Below are 6,000 nucleotides of genomic sequence, written 5' to 3'. Positions count from 1 at the left end.
ACGTGGAACAATTCCTACAGAACACCTACTGAACGCTGGCAGAAGACCTCAGACCTCCCAAAAGGCAAGAAACTCCCCACGTACCTGGGTAGGGCAAAAGAAAAAAGAATAAACAGAGACAAAAGAATAGGGACGGGACCTGTACCACTGGGAGGGAGCCGTGAAGGAGGAAGGGTTTCCACACACTAGACGCCCCTTCGCGGGCGGAGACTGCGGGTGGCGGAGCGGGGGGAGCTTTGGAGCCGCGGAGAAGAGCACAGCAACAGGGGTGCGGAGGGCAAAGCGGGTAGATTCCCGCACACAGGATCAGGGCCAACCAGCACTCACCAGTCCGAGAGGTCTGTCTGCTCACCCGCCGGGGCGGGCGGGGCTGGGAGCTGAGGCTCTGGCTTCGGTCAGAGCGCAGGGGCAGGACTGGTGGCGTGAACACAGTCTGAAGGGGTTAGTGCACCACGGCTAGCCGCGAGGGAGTCCGGGAAAAAGTGTGGACCTACCTAAGAGGCAAGAGACTTTTCCTTCCCTCTTTGTTTCCTGGTGCGCGAGGAGAGGGGATTAAGATGGCTGCTTAAAGGAGCTCCAGACACGGGCGCGAGACGCGGATAACAGCGCAGACCTCAGAGACGGGCATGAGACGCTAAGGCTGCTGCTGCCGCCTCCAAGAAGCCTGTGTGCGAGCACAGGTCACTATCCACACCTCCCTTCCGGGGAGCCTGTGCAGCCTGCCACTGCCAGGGTCCCAGGATCCAGGGACAACTTCCCTGGCAGAACGCACGGCACGCCTCAGGCTGGTGCAACTTCACGCTGTCCTCTGCCGCCTCAGGCCCGCCCCGCACTCCGTGCCCCGCCCTCCCCACCCCCTCCGCCTGAGTGAGCCAGAGCTGCCGAATCAGCGGCTCCTTTAACCCCGTCCTGTCTGAGCGAAGAACAGACACCCTCCGGCGACCTACACTCAGAGGCGGGGCCAAATCCAAAGCTGAGCCCCGGGAGCTGTGCGAACAAATAAGAGAAAGGGAAATCTCTCCCAGCAGCCTCAGAAGCAGTGGATTAGATCTCCACAATCAACTTGATGTACCCTGCATCTGTGGAATACCTGAATATACAACGAATCATCCCAAATTGAGGAGGTGTACTTTGAGAGCAAGATTTATTATTTTTTCCACTTTTCCTCTTTTTGTGAGTGTGCATGTGTATGCTTCTGTGTGAGATTTTGTCTGTATAGCTTTGCTTTCATCATTTGTCCTAGGGGTCTATCTGTCCGTTTTTTGTTTTTCTTTCACTTTTTAAAAAAATTTTTTTCTTAATTATTTTTTATTTTAATAACTTTATTTTATTTTACCTTACTTTATTTTCTTTTATTTTATCCTTTTTCTTTCTTTCTTTCTTTCTCCTTTTTCTCGCTTTAATTCTGAGCCATGTGGATGAAAGGCTCTTGGTGCTGCAGCCAGGAGTCAGAGCTGTGCCTCTGAGGTGGGAGAGCCAACTTCAGGACACTGGTCCACAAGAGACCTCCCAGCTCCAAGTAATATCGAACTGCGAAAATCTCCCAGAGATCTCCAGCTCAACACCAACACCCAGCTTCACTCAACGACCAGCAAGCTACAGTGCTGGACACCCTATGCCAAACAACTAGCAAGACAGGAACACAACCCCACCCATTAGCAGAGAGGCTGCCGAAAATCATAATAAGTCCACAGACACCCCAAAACACACCACCAGTCGTGGACCTGCCCACCAGAAAGACAAGATCCAGCCTCATCCACCAGAACACAGGCACTAGTCCCCTCCACCAGGAAGCCTACACAGTCCACTGAACCAACTTTAGCCACTGGGGACAGACACCAAAAACAATGGGAACTACGAACCTGCGGCCTGCAAAAAGGAGACCCCAAACACAGTAAGATAAGCAAAATGAGAAGACAGAAAAACACACAGCAGGTGAAGGAGCAAGATAAAAACCCACCAGACCTAACAAATGAAGAGGAAATAGGCAGTCTACCTGAAAAAGAATTCAGAATAATGATAGTAAAGATGATCCAAAATCTTGGAAATAGAATAGAGAAAATGCAAGAAACATTTAACGAGCACCTAGAAGAACTAAAGATGAAACAAGCAATGATGAACGACACAATAAATGAAATAAAAAATACTCTAGAAGGGATCAATAGCAGAATAACTGAGGCAGAAGAACGGATAAGTGACCTGGAAGATAAAGTAATGGAAATAACTGCTGCAGAGCAGAATAAAGAAAAAAGAATGAAAAGAACTGAGGACAGTCTTAGAGACCTCTGGGACAACATTAAATGCACCAACATTCGAATTATAGGGGTTCCAGAAGAAGAGAAAAGGAAAGGGACTGAGAAAATATTTGAAGAGATTATAGTTGAAAACTTCCCTAATATGGGAAAGGAAATAGTTAATCAACTCCAGGAAGCACAGAGAGTCCCATACAGGATAAATACAAGGAGAAACACGCCAAGACACATATTAATCAAACTGTCAAAAATTAAATACAAAGAAAAAATATTAAAATGAGCAAGGGAAAATCAACAAATAACACACAAAGGAATCCCCATAAGGTTAACAGCTGATCTTTCAGCAGAAAATCTGCAAGCCAGAAGGGACTGGCAGGAAATATTTAAAGTGATGAAGGAGAAAAACCTATAACCAAGATTACTCTACCCAGCAAGGATCTCATTCAGAGTTGATGGAGAAATTAAAAACTTTACAGACAAGCAAAAGCTGAGAGAGTTCAGCACCACCAAACCAGCTTTACAACAAATGCTAAAGGATCTTCTCTAGGCAAGAAACACAAGAGAAGGAAAAGACCTATAATAACAAACCCAAAACAAGAAAATGGGAATAGGAATATACATATCAATAATTACCTTAAATGTAAATAGATTCAATGCTCCCACCAAAAGACACAGATTGGCTGAATGGATACAAAAGCAAGACCCAAATATATGCTACCTACAAGAGATGCACTTCAGACCTAGAGACACATACAGACTGAAAGTGAGGGGATGGAAAAAGATATTCCATGCAAATGGAAACCAAAAGAAAGCTGGAGTAGCAATTCTCAAATCAGACAAAATAGATTTTAAAATACAGACTATTAGAAGAGACAAAGAAGGACACTACATAATGATGAAGGGATTGATCCAAGAAGAAGACAAAACAATTGTAAATATTTATGCACCCAACATAGGAGCACCTCAATATTTAAGGCAAATACTAACAGCCATAAAAGGGGAAATCGACAGTAACATATTCATAGTAGGGGACTTTAACACCCCACTTTCACCAATGAACAGATCATCCAAAATGAAAATAAATAAGGAAACACAAGCTTTAAATGATACATGAAACAAGATGGACTTAATTGATATTTATAGGACATTCCATCCAAAAACAACAGAATACACATTTTTCTCTAGTGCTCATGGAACATTCTCCAGGATAGATCATATCTTGGGTCACAAATCAAGCCTTGGTAAATTTAAGAAAATTGAAATTGTATCAAGTATCTTTTCCAACCACAATGCTATGAGACTAGATATCAATAACAGGAAAAGATCTGTAAAAAAATAGAAACACATGGAGGCTAAACAATACACTACTTAATAATGAAGTGATCACTGAAGAAATCAGAGGAAATCAAAAAATACCTAGAAATAAATGACAGTGGAGACACGATGACCCCAAACCTATGGAATGCCACAAAAGTAGTTCTAAGAGGGAAGTTTATAGCAATACAATCCTACCCTAAGAAACAGGAAACATCTCGAATTAACAACCTAAACTTGCACCTAAAGCAATTAGAGAAAGAAGAACAAAGAAACCCCAAAGTTAGCAGAAGGAAAGAAATCATAAAGATCAGATCAGAAATAAATGAAAAAGAAATGAAGGAAACAATAGCTAAGATCAATAAAACTAAAAGCTGGTTCTGTAAGAAGATAAACAAAATTGATAAAGCATTAGCCAGATTCATCAAGAAAAAAAAGGAGAAGACTCAAATCAATAGAATTAGAAATGAAAAAGGAGAAGTAACAACTGACACTGCAGAAATACAAAGGATCATGAGAGATTACTACAAGCAACTCTATAAGAATAAAATCGACAACCTGGAAGAAATGGACAAATTCTTAGAAATGCACAACCTGCCAAGACTGAATCAGGAAGAAATAGAAAATATGAACAGACCAATCACAAGCACTGAAATTGAAACTGTGATTAAAAATCTCCCAACAAACAAAAGCCCAGGACTAGATGGCTTCACAGGCAAATTCCTTCAAACATTTAGATAAGAGCTAACACCTATCCTTCTCAAACTCTTCCAAAATATAGCAGAGGGAGGAACACTCCCAAACTCATTCTACGAGGCCACCATCACTCTGATACCAAAACCAGACAAAGAAGTCACAAAGAAAGAAAACTACAAACATCACTGATGAACATAGATGCAAAAATCCTCAACAGAATACTAGCAAACAGAATCCAACAGCACATTAAAATGATCATACACCATGATCAAGTGGGATTTATCCCAGGGATGCAAGGATTCTTTAATATATGCAAATCAATCAATGTGATACACCATATTAACTAACTGAAGGATAAAAACTCTATGGGCATCTCAATAGATGTAGAGAAAGCTTTCGTCAAAATTCAACACCCATATATGATAAAAACCCTCCAGAAAGTAGGCATAGAGGAAACTTTCCTCAACATAATAAAGGCCATATATGACAAACCCACAGCCAACATCGTCCTCAATGGTGAAAAACTGAAAGCATTTCCACTAAGATCAGGAACAAGACAAGATTGCCCACTCTCACCATGCTTATTCAACATAGTTTTGGAAGTTTTAGCCATAGCAATCAGAGAAGAAAAGGAAATAAAAGGAATCCAAATCGGAAAAGAAGAAGTAAAGCTGTCACTGTTCGCAGATGACATGATACTATACATAGAGAATCCTAAAGATGCTACCAGAAAACTACTAGAGCTAATCAATGCATTTGGTAAAGTAGCAGGATACAAAATTAATGCACAGAAATCTCTTGCATTCTTATACACTAATGATGAAAAATCTGAAAGTGAAATCAAGAAAACACTCCCATTTACCATTGCAACAAAAAGAATAAAGTATCTAGGAATAAACCTACCTAAGGAGACAGAAGACCTGTATGCAGAAAATTATAAGACACTGATGAAAGAAATTAAATTAATGATACAAATAGATGGAGAGATATACCATGTTCTTGGATTGGAAGAATCAACACTGTGAAAATGACTCTACTACCCAAAGCAATCTACAGATTCAATGCAATCCCTATCAAACTACCAATGGCATTTTTCACAGAACTAGAACAAAAAATTTCACAATTTGTATGGAAACACAAAAGACCCTGAATAGCCAAAGCAATCTTGTGAATGAAAAACGGAGCTGGAGGAATCAGGCTCTGTGACTTCAGACTATACTACAAAGCTACAGTAATCAAGACAGTATGGTACTGGCACAAAAACAGAAATATAGATCAATGGAACAGGATAGAAAGCCCAGAAATAAACCCACGCACATATGGTCACCTTATCTTTGATAAAGGAGGCAGGAATGTACAGTGCAGAAAGGACAGCCTCTTCAATAAGTGGTGGTTGGAAAACTGGACAGGTACATGTAAAAGTATGAAATTAGATCACTCCCTAACACGATACACAAAAATAAGCTCAAAATGGATTAAAGACCTAAATGTAAGGCCAGAAACTATCAAACTCTTAGAGGAAAACATAGGCAGAACACTCTATGACATAAATCACAGCAAGATCATTTTTGACCCACCTCCTAGAGAAATGCATGCAAATAAAAACAAAAATAAACAAAAGGGACCTAATGAAACTTCAAAGCTTTTGCACAGCAAAAGAAATCATAAACAAGACCAAAAGACAGCCCTCAGAATGGGAGAAAATATTTGGAAATGAAGCAACTGACAAAGGATTAAT

The sequence above is a fragment of the Phocoena phocoena genome, chromosome 4 (genome assembly GCF_963924675.1).
Source record: "Phocoena phocoena chromosome 4, mPhoPho1.1, whole genome shotgun sequence".
Taxonomy (NCBI): Eukaryota; Metazoa; Chordata; class Mammalia; order Artiodactyla; family Phocoenidae; genus Phocoena; species Phocoena phocoena.
The sequence above is the reverse complement of the archived record's forward strand: the minus strand, read 5'-3'. Positions refer to the sequence as shown.